The sequence below is a fragment of the Gadus morhua genome, chromosome 15, assembly GCF_902167405.1.
Source record: "Gadus morhua chromosome 15, gadMor3.0, whole genome shotgun sequence".
Lineage (NCBI taxonomy): Eukaryota > Metazoa > Chordata > Actinopteri > Gadiformes > Gadidae > Gadus > Gadus morhua.
Genome location: NC_044062.1, coordinates 19176575 through 19196787, shown reverse-complemented (window position 1 = coordinate 19196787; position 20213 = coordinate 19176575). Strand labels below are relative to the sequence as shown.

The following is a 20213-nucleotide window of genomic DNA, read 5'->3' as shown; positions in this document are numbered from 1 at the left end:
ACACGCTTCTAAAATATGAATACATTAATAGAATGTTTAAACAAATCAACAAGATAACACAGGTCGAAGGAAGAGTTAAACTTAGCAGGTGTCTCTGCTTGGCCTAGTAATGATTTAATCCACCAGGGTGAGAGAAGTCAGAGACATAATAAACACCACAGTACAAGTTGTCAGAGCGTTCAAAGTAATCGCCTGCACGAGGGCTTCCATGCTCAAGTGTAGTAAACAAGACTCAAGGCTCATTAAAGATTCATCTTAACAAGGACATCCCTCATCGTGAGCTTCAGGAGGCCAATATGTCGCCTCGATACATAAAAGGCTCAATGTAAGTTGGTATCAAAGAGTTGTAGTACCGTGTTCATTAGCGGGCCAAATCCCATTGGACAGACTTAATGGCGGGTTGACCAGCAACCACATCAAACAGCAGCAACGACCTGAAGCACAGTGACCGGACGGCGAGAGTACACACGCTGCACTCTGTTCTTATGTTCTGGTTAAGGCACTGGTTTGGGGGCTTTGACTCATACCTACAATCTACTTTTCTCATCAAGGCTCAGTGCCGAGAGAGAGAGAGAGGTAATTTAGTTTGTTCTGCGGTGCACTTTAGCGCACCATGATTACATGCTTCCACACATCTATTACTGCGACCCGTCAGCTGTCCTTGGCCGCTAATCAATGGCATGCAGAGATACAACCAGTACTTTCTGCAAATGTTCAGAATAATATCGCTCATTTCAATAATTATTTATACATTTCAAAGGCTGCCAGTTGTATGACGTCATGATTTGATTATGAATTATGTCCAGTGTTTAGGTTTAATAAGAGCCCTTGACAGCGACTTGAAGTTGGATGCTTTGGAAAGACATTTTCTGCCACAAAAACATCAACGGTTCACAACAATAACTTGATGACTGTGATAACTGATTACCTGAGTAGCTGCAATGGTAACCATTAAGAAAGCAACAAACAAAACAGAAAAAACAACCTCCAGCAGTTGAAGTGAGCTTCAAAGCCACTTCAATGGTCTCGCGTACAAAGTGCTTTCAAACCTTTCTGCTCGGAGTGTTAAGTGTCAGTGGGAGAATTCTCAGACGTCATTTGTAACCTGGCTTTGTGAAGGGAAATTATAAACATTGTGAAACAGTATCATGCCAATTGTTCAGATATTCATCGCTATAGAGGAGATGAAAGGGTGAAGGGAGCATACTTACACCAAGGCATATGAATCAATCCTGAGACTATTCTGAATTATGCATACCCATTTAAAACAGATTGCACACGATCTAATAATGATCATTTTTAATCATTATTGAATTAGTAAGGTAACTATCTCAATCAATCATTTATCATTTGTAATTCCTCCCATAATAACGTAATTTCTCGTTCTCGAACTTTCACACATGAACGCGGCCGCATTCCAAATCTTCCGATTTACAGACGAGCAATCACAGTCTGACGACCTGCAGCCTGGGTCAAAAACAGAGTCATCCCATGTGTCTGCTCACTAATTCCCTCCACTAAGGAAGCTATTGAGGCATTCATGGACAAAATAATCAATGCAATGCCCGGTACGCACTGGCTTAAAAGTTTAATTATTTACACACTGCTTTGATTGTGCCATTGTATCTGAAATAAATCCCATTGCAAACACCACAACTTCCTGAAGTCAAACACACACACTCACACACACACAAACACAAACAGAAACCCACACACACGAGCAGCACACACACACAAAATGATACAGAGAACGTCACTGTGTTACTCCACCTTTTTCTCTTCTCTCTAAGACTGCATTTAATCTTGCTAATTATACTCTTTGATGGTCCCTTATACAATTAAGTAGTTGTCTTTCGGAGGACAGAGGACTAAGCTTGGCTCTAACTCACTGTCGGCTACATTGAATATGTTCTAGTATTAAGAGCGGATAGGGCTGTTAATCTATCAAAAGCTCATTAAGGAATGGGTAACTGTATTCATGGCGCTTACTCACACCTCATCCAATGGGATTACAACGTAAATATGCTAATATCTGAGAGGATGTTGATGTACTCCAGGATGAAAGGAATAAGTGTGTGCAGATATGAATGCTTGGAAGGGAAAAAAACAGACCATGAAAGTTACCATGGAAACTAGAGATTGACACCAAGATATGCAATATTATTCATCCAACATCTAATTAAGATTACGACAAGAGAAAGGAGAGCTTCTAGGGTTTCCAGCTACAGTTATTAGTGATCTTGTCTGTCCCAGTTGGTTTAGGTTGATAAAGAATCCATTTTCAGCCAATTCAGTGCAATATACATTTGGAAATATTAATTTCAAATATGATATTGTTAAACCAAAAGATAAATCCTATTTGAATCCAGCCAATCCAATTCAAAATGGAATACTGTTCAATTGAGTCGTCTGCGGCTGTAATCGGTGAGCAAAGCCATTTGGCTTCCTTACGACAGTTGTATTTTTATCTGTGTGTGCGTGTTTATGTGTGTGTGTCCATATATATGTATGTATATAATCTTTTGCCAACCATGTGGCTTTCCGTCTTCATATCAAATCACTTACCCTGCTTCCTCGCAGATAGTGTACCCAGCCGGGGTCACATAGCCGTTTCCCGGCTATCTTATTAGACTATCATATTTTTCTGTGCCCTTGAAGTTTTTATTAGTTGCCATTTGCAAGCTTATTCATTTGGGGCAAATGCTTAAAACATTTTATGCCCTTGCAAGGTCTCCATCCTATTAATTGTCGGTGCAGCTACTCCGGGCCGTCTATCTTGATGACACCCAAATTAGGGATCTGGCTCTGCAGAGTCTTCGCCAGATCATTTGTTTTCACTAAAAATGATTAAAATGTAAAACAGAATGGGATAGAAATACTTAAGGCTGCAGTCGTTGTGAGATTATTCTGGTTTCAGTTTTTATTAGAATTTAATTAAAATCTCATCGCAAGAGTCTGGCAGATTGGCAGGAAGACCATTGGTTGACACTGAGGAAGCCTCGTCAAATCATATGCAAGGGGGCAGAACCGCTTCTGGTCTAACCAATCAGCGATCAAAGCCAAGCCTGTGGGGCTGTATCACCTGGCAGGTGGAGAGTAAGCCAGGATAAACTCCTTCACAGAGACGAAGTTGGCAACACTAATAGAAAAAGGAGCCAAAACAAAGAAGCAGAGAATAGAGAGGCCAAGGTACAGAACAAGAATACACATTTGTAAGGCTCGTCAAGCGTGAGAGCAGAAGGGTTTGAGCCCAAAAGAACAGACCTGGCATTATTTCCGTTGGACATGTCAACTTGAAAACATTATGCCTTCACATTTCATAGCAAAACACATTTAGTGACTGAAGGTCGCATCATTTATTCCACTCAGTTCAGTTGGAACTGAGTGCATGAACACCAAAAAGTTTTTATCTGCAGCTCAAACTGCATTCTCTAAAGATGAAGCCAGTACAAATCATTGTTTGTATTTTCTCCATTACGGGTGGCATCTTTAGTTATGCTTCCAGTTCTTCAACCAATGAGGGCCCGTCAAAATAGTAATAGTTATTTTGATTTCATATGCAATGGTATCTTAATATGATCCATATCCGCTATACACCCTGGGTAGGTGAGCCCTGAGAGGGACTTTAACAAGCAGGGGTGCAGCAGAATGAGAGGCGTCAGACAGGGTGTGTCAACTGCACACAGTGGGTGATGTATGGGGCTCCCTGGCAGAAGAGAGGTGAGGAGGGGGAGGCGGATTGCGTGTGTGTGTGTGTGTGTGTGTGTGTGTGTGTGTGTGTGTGTGTGTGTGTGTGTGTGTGTTTTTGTGGGTGTGGGCGTGTGTGTACGTGCCTGTGTGCATGTGTGTGTGCACACGCTTGTGTGTGCCTGTGTTTTTGTGTGTGTGTGTGTGTGTGTGTGTGTTTGTGTGTGTGCACGCGCTCGTGTGTGTGTGTGTGTTTGTGTACTTGCATGTGTATTCTTGCATGTGTGTGTGTGTGCGTGCGCTTATGTGTGTGTTCTTGTGTGTGTGTGCACGTGCCTGTGTGTGTGTGTGTGCACACGTGCTTGTGTGTGTGTGTGTGTGTGTGCACGTGCTTGTGTGTGTGTGTGTGTGTGTGTGTGTGTGTGTGTGTGTGTGTGTGTGTGTGTGTGTGTGTGTGTGTGTACCAATGATCCAGGAGGCTGACTGAAGCAATAGTGCTAGCTGCGAGGGAAGAGAGGAGAGTGGGAACGAGTTTGCGTCGAGGCCAAAGAGGATTCAGTGAATGCGAAGGAGAGAGAGGTAGAGAGAGCCAGCATGTGAGCATTATAAGAATGGATTGGGTTATGAACTGGAAGTTACAAGAAAATGTAAACTCATAATCCGTAATTGGCGCATGGATGACCTTCCGAGTCCCCACGGTGTTTGTTTTGTTCTTTGATTTTGATGACTGAACTTGAATGAATAGGAGACTGTAAACATTGTTTACGTATTGTTACTGTCGCTGTCGATACCAGGTTTAATCTCAGAAATTGTTTGATGCAAAAAACATTGTTTCGGAATGATTGAACATTTGTATTATTGAATCATTATCAATAGAAGTGCAATGTGCTGTGTCTTTGTATAACCCGTTACCATCTGCTTATGGGGTCGGATACCATTATAACAATAACACATTATGACACAAAAAAAGAGTGTTTTACCAGACTTGATGTATATTTGTCAATGGAGATTTTTCTCAGTGGAGCGCCCATTCAGTACAACTGCCTCACAGTAGTGACGCAAATCTTAAAAAGTGTCGGTTTGATATAGCGTTGGAAAGGATAGTTAGGAAAGTGAAGAATAGTGTGTGAGAGACGCTACTTTGAGAGATTCGACTTCTAGGGAGAGAGTTTGAGTTTGCTTCAGGGAGAATTGCAGCACATTGAAACCACAGCACAAAAAGGGCCCCTTAACCGCTGGAACGTGTTGTACTGGGGAGCAGTAATTTATGCAGGGTATTCAGCTGCAGCAGGGCACACACGCACGTCCCTCTCTTTATCTGCACTGCCGTCTCACTCTCAACCTTTTTTCCCACATGTTTTTAAGTCATTAATCACCGCATCGCCACAAATGTCATCGTCATCGTCGCTTCACGGTGGAGATGATCGAGGCAACAGCAATTCAGTGGAATAAGAGACGTTATTCTGGAGTTGGCTTTGTTTTGCAGGTTATCTTAGCACTTAATGTGCTCTCTCACAATGTGTTCTGACCAGACGCACACACGGGAGGTATGGAGTCATGATTGATGCCGTAAGAAGGCATAGATGCGGAAATGCTTCTCATGATAAAAATAATAATAATTATAATCTGAATTATGAATGAAAATGTACCTTCATAAAGGTAATGAATTCAATTGTAATTGTGTTTTCTCACAATTAGTTTTTACGTTTTTTTCTCGCGCTTTGATTTGACATGATTTTTACGTGGCTGCGGGGTGAATGGAAGGGACGACTTGATTGGTCACTCAGATAAAGTCTTAAATCTACAAGTTTTTTTTTTATCTATTATTTTTGGCATTACTTTGAATGCATAAGGACTGACATAGTTTAGGTACCGGTTTTTTTCTATACCGCAAACTATAGCCCAACTGTCTGGAGTTATGACTCTTTTTGAAGACTTTATTCTTGTTCATATGCTCAGATTCTCTCTCCTGACTTCCTACCTTAATCAGTGACCAGATAATATAAATGCAAATGGAATTCAGATGACAAAATATACTATTACGTGTTGCTTTGAATGTAGATAATATATGGCAAGTCCCTTGTCAATGGAGGTAAATATTATTAATTGTCAACAGTGAAACAACTTCACATGGCTTAAGATTCAAATGATTTAACCACACTTGCCAGGAAAGCTTGTACAGACTAGTCATACTAGTAATAAGATGAAGATGCAGGACATGATCTATTCTACACACTAATTTACAATTACTCATGGTCTAGCTGAATTTTCACCAAATATCTTAAAAGTTTGCAAATTAATTTCTTGCGCTTTTTGTTTTTCTTAATCGTCCTAATCTAATCTAATTTCACCGTGCTCACTGTCATGGAACGATACATACACAGCATACAAAATTCAGATGACAACATTAAATGTTGATCCTAACTTTGAGAAAGACAATTTGGAGAGATTATCTTGAATTGTTGGTGATCATTTTTACATAAATCCAAACAGCAAACATCTTCAAATAAGAGTAGACAGAGCATTGCTTATATAAAGGCTCACTCAATACTTTAACAGAGAAGCAGACAAAAGAGGAAGATGATTTATGTTTTGAACTTCTGAAAAGTTTACGATTTCTACATTCTGCACCCATTGAACTGTAACAAAGAGCTGAAAGTCTTTATAGAACCCAATCAGACTCAAAGTCATCTACTCCGTGGTGTCAAACACTCCATGTCCTCCACTCACAAAAACAAACAACAATGCAATTACATAAAACTGTTTTACATATACAAGCATACAGTTTAAATAAGGACGAATGGCCGATTTGATGTTCATAATCGTGCTAAATGTTTCTGCAAGGAATTCTTGGATACGATACATGAAAGTGAAATCTTGCATTGGGGCCCTGTTTCTGAGCGTTGGGAGGTGAGTCTCGTGGAGATCCAACACGGTTCCAACCGGTTCCAACCTTGCATCGTGTAGACCGCTAAAAGGATTCCTCCAAAGCATAAGGAGGCACTATCCACATTTAATGTGCACCAGCTGAACCTGCACGAGAGCACACTGAGGGGGAAACGCATCAAAGCCCTGACCTATTACTATATTATCACCTCCTCGGAACGAATCGGGGGGGGATTTTGAAAAAACTAGCTCAAACTGTGCTGCACCTGCAATAAAAAAGACCTCCCTCCAAAGTTAAAACGATCCCATGGTACTCTATGATTATAGATAATGGTAAATTATCCAGAAATTGAGGCTAAGTTAAACCGAGAAGGAAGGAAAATTAATCATTAATGTGAACTCGTACTGTTCTCGAATATTCGCCAACACCTCCTGCAAGAAAAGTACAATTAATTTCACCAGCTGCTCCTTTTCTTCTTCTATTCGTTCTTCCGTTCGTTCATTCTTTTGTTCATTAATTCTTTCTCTCTTTCTTTCTTTCATTCTCTGTGTTAATCAGCTGCTTGGCTGATTCTAGATTCAGAGACGCAGTGGGGGTAAATCACTCCTATCTAGATGCCCTTGACACGCCCGGGATTACAGCCTCCTCCCGGAAGCCTAACAGCATCTCATGATGAGCTGTTGCTTTTCAATTTTTGCATTTTGGTTCTATATAACATTGTCACTAATAATTCATGAGAGCCAATATATCTGTTGGCACGAGGCGGTTGCGAATCTGCATTGACATATGAAAACTGCAGGCATTTACCAATTTAGCAATTCAACATTTGATAATGTCTGAGCAAATGTTGTTTTTGTTGCTCTAAGACACTTCTGGCCCCGATACGTTTTATTAGGTACAATTATTTACAGATGTAATTTTGACATACCTTTCATAGTTCCTAGTAAATTAAAAAAAAAAACAGTTTCCCATGCCAAAGGTAAAATGTGTTCAGAACATAAATAAAACAACAGAATATAAAATAGCAATTGAGGTATAGATGTGGAAGCCTGAGAACACAGAAGAACAATTAATGTTATTGCTAATCCTGCCATATTGAACACTGAAAAGTTCAATGCGGCCAAATTCAATGCTTTTTTAACCTCAAAACGCATCACTTATTCAAAGCACATTTAAGTAGTAATACAATAGTACAGAGCATGTTTTCAACGTATAAAAATGATGTGTAATGTTAGATGTTGTACATGTTTAACACTTTCACCTCACATGCTAACATATTGACACCGGACCGAAAGTTAAATACATGGAAGACAATACGGTGTATTTTATTGGAATGAAATAATAACTTTCTATTCTTACTTACTTATTGTCTTGCACCTCTAAATAACTTAAAGACACCCAGGTGTTTTGAGAATAATCTCCAAGAACATTTTATACAGGAGTGGGAGAGAAAGTTGACAAAACCCACAAAAAAACTACCCACACCCGTAAGCTGTTATAAATATGCGTGCCCTTGTCGAGAAATTGTATTTTGATGCCAAGGACTTTTCCATAAGGCTGTCACAGGTGTTGACGGACTGTGATTTCAAAGTGGCTCAGTTTGACATACTATGATGGGATGCTTTGCAGATGGACAGCCACCACAGATGGTCACAGATGGACTAGAGGGAACTCAAGGCTGCTGACAGCACTACCATTGTCATGCCAGCACGTGCACACACACACACACACACACACACACACACACACACACACATACACACTCACACACACGCACACACACACACACACACACACACACACACACACACACACACACACACACACACACACACACACACACACACACACACATGCAAATAGGCATACATTAACTGGCACACACACTCTCATACACATGCGAAAGACACTTACAAACATACAGGCACATACAGAAAAAACATACATGTACAGAGACACTTACACACAGACTGACACACACAAACACACACATTATATATGTATACATAGAAACCTATCATACAGGCACACACACACACACACACACACACACACACACACACACACACACACACACACACACACACACACACACACACACACACATATGAAAAATGTATTGTATGTAGATATTCTTTGCCCTTTTGGTTAAAACAACAGCAAAGCATTTTTATGTTCTGCAATACGGTTATCTTAGTTATTTTCTCTTTTCTCGATTTTCGCTTAGACATAGCCTAGACTCCATTTGTCATATTTATATCAAAATAACATCTCATGTCCCAACTGTCCACACTGCGATTTCATATCCTATCTCCAAGTTATTCGGTTATTGGAATACTAATAATATCTAAAAGTTATGCGCATTGCTTGACTTCCAAAATGATTTCCCACAACTGTTTTTCCACAACCAAATGCTTATTGTACTTTGCTGGAAGGTAAAATAACTAAAGATAAACTAAAGATACATCACAAAGTCTTTTAGATTTCAGAGTTATAGGGAACCATTCAGTGTTGCACAGTGCTCAAACACAAAAGAAGATTTCTCTATTCTTCTGCTAATGCACTCCCCACAAATGTTTGGTTTTAATTTGAACTGCTTGGAACTTGATGCAGCGGAAACGCCATTAACCCGAGGAACAATGGGACACAGCGTTTGCACCTCAACGCAAGGCATGCTACATCGTGTGTCATTAAGCGCAGCACAGAACCCGTCCACAATCTCCAAACCCTGCAAAACATGCATTAAGTCTACAAAGAAATGTACTTCATCCAGGTCATTTGAGGCAGCACAGGTCTGTCTAGATCCACTGCCATGCCTGCGCTGGAAGGGAGTGATGCAACCCTGAATAAAACAGAGGTGGGTCGCAGCTGCCCACAACACTCACTGAGCCATTGTGTCAACACCGGCTGGGACCAGACAATAAGTCTGAGAGGGCGAAAGCTTTTTGACAAAACAAACGTCTTTTGGACAAAAACGGAAGGTGGGAAGGTACATTCTCATAAATGTCGTACTGACATTTAACCTATCCAAAAAGTCAATCAGCCGTACTGGGGGCAGATCAGCCCCCCCCGGAGAGGAAGGAGGAACTGATTATGTGTTCAACTTTGATCGAATAAAAATATTTGATCATTTATTTCAATAAAAATAATAATTAATAATGATTTTTGAATAGTCTATACTTTATTTGTTTACTAAAAATACAAAGTTAGACGTTTATGTTGAGTTGGTGCTAATTAAACCCCCTGTTGATAAGGGTGTATGATCCGCCCTCCAGACTGACACACACTACAAACCAATGGCTTCGCGCACACAAACACACGTGCACACATGTACGCACACACATTCACACACAAACAGAAACACACACGCAAGCACACACGCACTCACACACACCAACACACAGGCAAATACACACTTTCCCTTGCATACCGCATACCCACATGCACACAACACACACACGGCACACACTCACTCACACGTGAATCCCCCGTATACACACAAAGGTGCCAAGATGCATAGCTCCCCCTCCCACACCCCCACACAGGTGTCTGTGCAGGTGGTGTGCGTGCGTCCATATATGGGCAGCACCCCTGATTTCTCCCCCTCAGATCCATCACTGCCAGCTTTCAGCGCACCATCCCTTAGCACAAATGAATAAGGCCAGGTAATAATTAAACAGCTCCCGAGGCGCTATCCAGCCAGATTTTTCTTCTCTGGTAATGAGGGAAACACTTGCAGCCACCCCAGAAGATTTAATTAGACAGGACCTGCATGCTAATGAGGTGAGTGATTCAATTTTTTTTTTAATTGCTCAACCAGAGTCATTTAAAAAAAGAGTTATGGCTAACCCTCAATGTAGGATGTGGCAGACAAAGTGGGATTCAAAGCCTCATGAATAATTTATTCCCATTCATATACCTTTTTGGCTCCAAAACCTATTTCGGAGAGCAGGACACTTTCAGTACTTTATTTACCTTCCCCAATTGAACCCAGAGAGCTGAATGGATGTCCACTCGTATTCAGGGAGGGTTGCTCCGGCGGGAATTGGTTTTAAAGGTTGAACAGAACCATTATTATTTTTGTTCATATCCTGGGATAAGATTAGTAAGCAAAATCGAATGGAAGCGGCAGGCAGAGGGGCCTTGTCGTGACGGGCCCCTGTCCAGACAGGCCCCGGGGGGGGGGAGGGACAGTGTGTAGGATGGGTGTTCCTGGGTCCCAGGGTCACCCAGCCGGAGCTCAGAGGTGACGGCTGTAGGGTGTAGAGAGGAGTTTATCGGCCAGGGGGGACTAACCGTCCCCTGGGTGAAAGCCCCCCACCTCCATCCATCCCCTCGCCCTGACCCCTCTATACTGCTCTTCCATTCTCCACACAATAAAACCATGACAAATGGTGCCTGCCAGCCCGTGATCGATCACTGTCCCAAATTTCATCCTATCCTCTGCTCTCTCTGTCTCTGTCTGACTGTCTCGCTTTCTCTCACTTTCTCTCTCTCTCTCTCTCTCTCTCTCTCTCTCTCTCTCTCTCTCTCTCTCTCTCCTCCCTCTTTTCCCCTCTCTCTCTGTTGTTCCATACCACAATGTATTTTCCGATCATAATGGTGCCGTGTCTCTCCCTGCTCAGCCGCCTCATCGTGCTGTCCTCCTCCTCCTCCCTCATCACCATGGGCTCACGTTGTCTGCGTCTGTCTCCTTTTAGAAGTCGACCACCGCACATGTCTCTGTTTTACTTTCCCTTGAGGCCACTATTCCCATCTACCTATTCTGCATCGGATCAACTCATCAGTTGTTTTTCCCTTCGGAATGTTTTGCCATAAAGATTGTTAAACCTTCACCTTTGATATTCGATTAGAATAAGCGTTGCGTTTATTATCAAATATACATTTTAATGCATCAACTATATCGACGTTGGAAAGGCCAATGGAAGGACAACATTTATTTTTGCTGTTGTCTACATCATGCTGGTTGCCTGGGGACAACATCTTACAAGGGAGCCATCTAATCTCATCTATGTCAGTGTATGAAGTGTAACACATTTCAACTTCACAGCAGGATCCTTTTAGGATACACTGGAAGTGTATATGGAGAATTTACAGAGCGTAAAAGAACAACAAAAAAAACTTTTTTCGCCTGCTGGAAATAAGTCTTGGGTCAATAAATAATTGATATCTCCGAGGTATTTTATGCAACAGTGGATGCCGCTGTCTATAATGAATGAATTGTCCCTGCAGGGGGCCTCTGAGGGACCTGATAGTCACCTGCGGTATAAAGCTAAACTGCAGATGAATATGTTTGAAATATTTAGGAAGTTGGTGGTATTTAGATAAACTGCAGATGAATGCCTGTGAAATATTTAGAGAGGTTTGTCTGATCATATTGGGAAAACAAAACACTGTGATGCAGCACTGGTTCACCCGAAATATGGTGTAAATGATACCATATCCTCAGGTGGGCCCAGAATAAAGGATCATACAAACACTTTTATATTATGAATGTAATAATGTAATATATATTATTTCTGGCCTAGTCTGCCATAAATTTGAGACCATCATGGCAGTTGGACACTTTATAATGTAATGGATTTTGTAATAGTACAGAATAGGTTACCTGATTGTAAGTCAAGATCATGGCCATCTTAATGATTTTATTAAGTAATTATCATTACGGGGAATATGGAAACGTAGGTATCCCTCAAAGTATGATGAGGATGTTTGAATGAGTAAAATGTCATTAAGCTTTATGTTAAACTTCTCTGCCATTCTACTTTGACTTGTGTCCGCCTGCAGCCTTGTGCTAAAGCCTAAAAGTTAGAATAGACCTGTAAGCGTACTCTATGAACTGGTCAGTGGCCATTCATTAAACTGCTTCTTGATTTACAACAAATTTAAAATAATAACAAAAAGGGAAGAAACAATGAACTTACAAACATGCATGCATGCATACATACATACATACATACATACATACATACATACATACATACATACATACATACATACATACATACATACATACATACATACATACAAGCACACATAGCCTACATGCACACATACATAAATACACACATACATGCATACATACATACATATATACGGTACATACATGCACACATACATACACACATCCCTGCATACATAAATACATAAATACAAAACTGCATAAATACACAAATACATACACACATACATGCATAAATACATGCATAAATACATAAATAAATACAAAAATGCATATATACATGCATACATACATACATGTATATATACAAACATCAAAAACATAGACACATTTTCGCCGAGAAATATTGTTTTACAAAAAAATAGATTAATATATTTTGCATGTTAAACAATAACAATCCTCCTAAAATGTCTGTCTCAATTGTAATGCTAAATTGTCCTTTATTACAATTATTGACATTGTAATATCACTATATTGTTTATTCATTTGATTCTCAGAAATGTATTTGTGTTTTCTTTATTGTTTCATAAGCAGGTTTTGTCACAATTAATTGTGTTTGCTGTCTATTTCTCGTGTGGGATAGGAAGCACCATTGCACCTAATTCATCTTCCTATGCCAGAACAAACGTAGAAAGTGTGCTGTGCAAGTTCACCAAAGCTTGAAGAGAATGTCGAAAAACTTTTGACACCGAGATTGCTGCAGTCGGCTCAAGATTATTGCCCCGGTCCCATGTGGTACAGAGAAAAAATAGTACAGGTTAAAAGGTAATTTCTAAACCAACCAATTGGAAAAACAATGGGCGTATAGGTACTCAATACACAGTGTGCTACCTTCCAGGGGCTCTGAAGAAACGTCCAATTAAATTACATACCCTGTGGAAGGAAGAAGGATTGAATAATATCAAATTCCGTTTTCTCTATTTACTCATTGAACTTTCTCCTTTTATGCATCATTGACATTCAAACAGTTATCCACAAATGCCTGTTATACATAGATACATATGCCAACAAACACACACACACACACACACACACACACACACACACACACACACACACTTGCACACCCCGTTGACAATGTCCTTTCGTCTTTGAAAAATCTTTAGTCATCAAAAAAGAATCATGCATTAATGCAATTACAATTTAGAATGAATTCAAAGAGAATACATTATCGGGCTCTAAGTATAGCCCCAGTGTAACCTTTTAATGAATACATGAATCCTTTGAATGGGATTGTGTAGATCTCAGTGTCTGATACGTGCTTGAGTAATCTCTGCGACGAAGCGGTTGGATTGCTCTTCGGTTGCGACCACACGCACACCTTTGGAAACATCAACGTGTGCCATCATGTATGAACGTATGTGTGTGTACCATATGTTTTGGTAAATGTGTGTCCGCTGGTGATCCTTGATTTGTTTTCCGTTGACGAGCAGGAGGGGTGAGTCAGAGCTCTGCTCCTCAGGTTTGATGGTAACAGATTTCCCCTGATGCTCGGAGCAGATAGACCCATGTGAGCAACAGGATGAACCCACGCTCAGAAATCGTGTTTGGACGTCTCCGCGTGAGAAACAGATATAAGACGGATTAAAGAAATCCAAACACAGAGATGTTTAGTGGAAGGCAAATGAGGCAAATGAGGTCAAGGATCCAGATGAAACCATGAAGATAGCCACAGCTGAACATAATTGTTCATTAGGACAGGTGAAGCCATAAACATTAACGAGACACTAAGCACATATACTGTATATATATATATTTTATCTATATGTATAAGTCCTATTTTTTTCTGCTTGTCTAAAGAAACTAAAATATTTTGTAGTATACTCTACCAGGATCACTTGCACTCTCTCTCTCTCTCTCTCTCTCTCTCTCTCTCTCTCTCTCTCTCTCTCTCTCTCTCTCTATCTCTCTCTCTCTCTCTCTCTCTCTCTCTCTCTCTCTCTCTCTCTCTCTCTCTCTCTCTCCTTCCTCTCCCCTACTCCTCCTCCCCAAGACTACGGTTGATTCTATTCCGGTATGTCCTATTGCCACACATCGTAGTTGTGCGTTTAGGCTTTAATGTCTCTTTAGGTCCGTTGAATTGCAACAAAAGCATACGTCTTGAACTGTTAATGAGTCAACTGGATATTAATCTGTTTCTTGTTGCTGTCTTTACACATTAGGACAGGGATATGACTAAAGGCAAAGACAATGCAGTTAATTACCCTCCATGTTTTTCTCATCGTATTCAGAACTAAAAACTATACCTATACTATGATACTTTTAAACCTATTGTACCATTTCCTTAAGGGCTCCTATTGTAAATGTGTGTTTCATATATTTGGTAACGAAGAGCTTGTTGAAGGAAAGAAGAAAAGGGTTTCATCCTAATCACATCATCAATAGTGCTATAGTTGTATACCTAGCGGTATGATCAGATAATCATTAGCCGTGTAATCACTCAACAGTTTTTTAACCCTTATTGACCAAGGCAAATTCACAAACACACACACACAAACACACACACAGACACACACACACACGTGCAAATAAACCATAGGTAAAAACTTGTCTTTTTCCCTTCATTAGAGATTGATTTAATGTTTTGGTACTGGCCTGTTTACAGCTTTTTCCTTTTGACGTACGCGTTAAATGCAATTAGTTCTTCCAGTTAACCTGGACGCCTTAGGAGATAATCTTTTAAACATTTTCATGAAAATGTCATTATCTATAATTGACACATGAGCACCGGCAATTACAGCTGTTTAACTTTCCCTCCCTTGAGGACTTCGTCCAACCCATTCCATGCCTATGCTGAGGACGTTCCTGTTGAGTAAAAAAAAATTGTGAACACACACACATGCATTTACCACAGTAACACAAACACCTGTGGGCACATCCACTCATGATCAGGATGAATGATTCATGAGAGAAAGCGCAGTACTATATAGGAACGAGAGGCATGTTGAGCAGAGGCGGATGCAAAACGCGGGGAAGATATAGCGGGGATAAATATGAATCACCGCTCAGAGGGTTCCTCCCCACCCCCAGCTCAGACAGGGCCAGCCAAGCATGCCAGTGGGGCTGATGAGAGGAGGCTGGACGGGGGATCGGTAATGGCCATGAGTGAGGGGGGGGGGAGCTCCAGAGGTGGGTGTCCTGGGGAAGCAGAGAATGAGTAGGAAGGGTGTGTGTGCCGTCCGGGATACCCTGTCGAATCCCCCTCCCCTCCCTGATGCATCCCGCCCAAACACACACACATGTCCCGCCCCCCCTCTCCAATAGGCCCCCTTCCAGTCCTCTATTCAAAAGGCAATAATTGCATCATTTTTCAAGGCTCTTGCCTGTGTCTGGATGCAAGACTTGGCCCATTAATCAAACTAATGGAGAAGTAAGTGATTTCAAAATATAGGCTTTGCTCAAGCACACCCCATCGCCATTGCCAGGACCCCCCCAACACACACACACAGACACACACACACACAGACACTCACACAAACACATGCATGTATACACACACACACACACACACACACACACACACACATGCTAGACAGACACACACACACACACACACACACACACACACACACACACACACACACACACACACACACACACACGCACACACACACACACACACACACACACACACACACACACACACACACACACACATGCTAGACAGACACACACACACACACACACACACACACACACACACACACACACACACACACACACACGCACGCACGCACGCACGCATGCACGCACACATACATACACACATACACACCCATGTTGCATTTTGAAACACTACCTATGCTTCCTCCTCTCACTGCCAGTAGGATCATGATGCATTCTCCATTAGGATCATTCATAAATCTTTAATATATATAAAACATCTGACCCACTTTTGGCCTGGTTTTAATTTCCCTCACCATGGGTATGGGTTTCTAGCCAATGGCCAACCTCCCTTCATAGCGGCCTATGAAGGGGCAGTGAGTCAGACACATTTATTGATCTTGATGAGATAGATAAAATTAACATGTTCCTCAGGTTTATCAAAAAGCTTTTTCTCCCTGTGCGCACAGAGACAGAAAGCGAACTCTGTCTCCCTGCTGCTACTGTGCACCTACCTGCAGATTGAATCATTTTAAGTATTTTTTATTCAATAATTAGGCCTACCGCCTATTTAAACAAAATTAACATATTTTCCTATTCAGATTGGGATGACCATGATCTGAGGGAAGACACACCAGCAGTTACATATTTTTAATTAGCTTTCAGAGCCACTGTAGGCAGTTCACTCTCTGCTGTTATCACCCTTGTGGAGTTTGCTGTAAATAAATTAATTGATTCAACAGATGTGAATGCATAATGACATTGAACAAGTTACCCAGATGCCACCCTATTACCTCTCCTTGCTTTCTGCAGTAAAGAACAGTGCTTTGTTGAAACGTCTCGAATGACCCCTTAGCATCGGTCGTGTGGCATTCCAAGCTAATGGTGCCGCCGTCACCGTTCCCTCCTCCCCCTGCCCTCTCTCCTCTCTCCTCTCCCCTGTGTGGAATCGCTTTGTATGCACACTGCTTGCTCTGATACCACACCCCAATGTCACACATCTCAAAATCTCTGGAAATTAGCAGCACACACACACACACACACACACACACACACGGACACGCATACACATATATGCATGTGTACAGAAAAACACACCCATATATGTATGTGTGCACTTACTCACACACACACACAAAGTGAAGTTACCCTCTGACATCCTCACTCCCACTGGTGAAGACACGGGAGCGTGTCTCGCCCGATGTCTCTGTAATAAGGATGAGATTCATGTTCATCTCTGGCCCATTCTGTTCCCTCTTTCCTTTGTTGCTGCTTTTGTAGTTTTGTTTGGGGTCTCGTCTCGAGTGCTCACCCCTGCTTGTCAGAGCTAGAGCCTATCGCGTCAGGTCTAGCCTAGCACATCAGGCCTAGCCTAGTGCGTCAGGCGGCAGGCCTAGCCTAATAATAATAATAATAATAAATTAAATTGATATAGCGCTTAATATGGTACTCTAAGACGCTTAGCCTAGCGCGTCAGGACTACCGTAGTGCACCAGGCTAGAGCCTATGCGTGTCAGAGCCAGAGTTTAGCGTGTCAGGGCTGGAGCCTAGTGTGTTGACCATAAAAATAGAGGGTCTGGCTAGAGCCTAGCACGCAGGGCCTTAACCTAGCACATCGGGGACAGAGCCTAGCTTATCGGGGCTAGAGCCCAGCGTGTCGGGCCTAGAGACTAGCACGTCAGGGTTAGAGCCTAGCAAATCAGGGCTGGAGCCTAGCATCGGGCCAGAGCCTAGCATCGGGCCAGAACCTAGTGATTTGGGCCTGCCTTCTGACGGTGACCTGCAAGTAGAACTTGGATGGTATCGGACCAAGACTGGGGGCAGAAAAACAATGCTGTGTAGAGTATAACTTTTGGGCACTCCAGTCAATAAACATGGCATAACAAACCGCAAGGCGCTGCTTGCAGATCAGGATTCAGAATCAGAATCTGAAATACTTTATTGATCCCCGAGGGGGAATATCGATGCATGTTGCAGTTGCTCCCGTTTAAGAATATACATGGATATAGAAGCGTAGAAAGAATAAGAAAATACTCAATTGTAAAAATGTCTGCGATGTATAGGGAAAATGCAATGCCAGGCAGTCTTTATTCGGCACATATATCCTGACAGGGAGATGCAGGTCTTGAATGGAGCTGACTTGACTGGATGACGTCATCGCTAGCATTCCCAACAAAGCCACGTGAAATAGTGGAGCAGGTTGGTAGTGGGGGATAGTGGGGTTCAAAGCCCTCCCTGCTCCTGTGAGCAGAGTGTGCTCCATAGACGAGTGGTACCAACTTTCACCGTGTGGAAATACAGTCTGGTATTCAGTGGAACGACCCATCAGCCATTTGATGAAATAAAATATAGAGCAAAAATAATTAGATACCTATCCTACAATATAGTTTAAAACAATGTAAATACAAATGTTGGGAAATATATACACATTTTATAAGATACAAAAATTGTACAAGCAAGAATATTGGCTAGTCAAAATGTACTTTTAAATAAATGCAGCCGATTATACCAGCGTCTTTCACAGTTTAATTATTAAATTGCTGTGCGCAATTATTATAATTTTAAGGCAATAGTGCACAGTTGAAAACATAAATGGTTGACTCATGATGGGTTTAAAGCTGGGAAAAGTGGTTAAATTAGTCAAAGGGGCCGGGCTATTGACCCAGAGTTCACCTCTCATGGCGGACTTGGAACAGTTTGATGGCCACAGGCAGCAGTGACTTCATGTGGTGCTCTGTGGTTTGTCTGGGTAGTCTGAGTCGTGCACTGACTGTACTCCTGTGGCTAGCGTCATGGTGTGGCTGGAAGATGTATGTCTCTTCCATTTTTCTGCTCCTGCTTAAATGTTATTTCTGATTGATTTTGGTTGAATATCTTATCGATGTGAATGTTTTCCACGCTGTCTAGAATGTGTGCAGATGGGGATTGTCGTGTGCAGTAAGGCATCAACCCCCCCCCCCCCCCCCCCCCCCCCCCCCCCTCCCAAAGGCCTCGATTGTATCTGTGATCGTTGACCACAGGTTAAACAGTTCGGAGACCAAGGGTCATGTCAGCGCTGCAGGGTTAAAGTAAAAAAAACTGTTTTCCTGTCCAGAGATCTTCTGTCTATGTATTCACAGCTCAGATAGGCTCATGCTGACACCCACACAGACCACTTTAGCTTGATAGCAATGTCTGGATCAGGTCATAATTATACAGGAGGTAATTGTAATTTCCTAACATCGGCTATATGCAAGGAGGACAATTACAGAGTCATCCACTTTTCAGAGGGTGGATAGGCCAGTTTTATTAGGCTGATAGAAGAGCAAAACAGAGAAGAATGTGTGTTTTTCCATTTAGTGTCTTAGTGGCTTGGTGTTGACAGGGTTAAAGTAATATACTCTGTGGCACTAATAGCATTTTGATTGTTTGAGTACTGTTAGGTCATGTCTTGGTTTGTACTGAAAATGCCGGCTATATAATCTGATCTGAGTCGTAACAGAGAATAACCTTTTTTCCGTGACTTTTATCCAGCTTTGATTCAAGCCTCCGGAAGGTTAGCTCATTGACACTACACTGCAGAACGTCAACAATATAGTTATTACGTTACCACTGGAGCTGGCCTGGGTGTCCTTGAATGTTTCTAAGACACATAATCATAATTATAATAAAACAATAATAATAATATTATGATTTATAATAACAATATCAAAAACACAAATACGGGTGCTTTATTTGGGCTGAACACCCAAGGCTATGGTTTGGATCATAATATATCTACTCATACATATATATCCATACAAACATTGGCAGTTGGTTATCATTTGGGGGGAATCAGCAGTAGGAGCTTCCCTTTGGATTCCCGTCTGATTGGTCCTCTCCTCTTCTCCCGGCTCACTCCCGTTTCCTGTGTCTCCTGTGGGGGGACAAGCTTCTAAGCCGTGGCTCTGAGGCCGTGGGGCCGTTCAAGGGGCCTTCTGCGTTTACCTGTTTGTGAGTGAACTCATTTAAAGTCTGTTAGTTCCACACTGGGAGGCAGCCATAACCGTGGTGTCAGGTTAATAATTCAAACATTAAAGGCTCAGGTCTCCTAAT

At 41.7% G+C, this 20213-nt stretch overlaps 1 protein-coding gene across 1 annotated transcript in view; it reads left to right on the top strand.

The window, feature by feature from the left end:
• grid1a (glutamate receptor, ionotropic, delta 1a) overlaps window positions 1–20213 on the top strand; it is a 236945-nt gene that overhangs the window by 154745 nt on the left and 61987 nt on the right. The window lies entirely within an intron of this gene.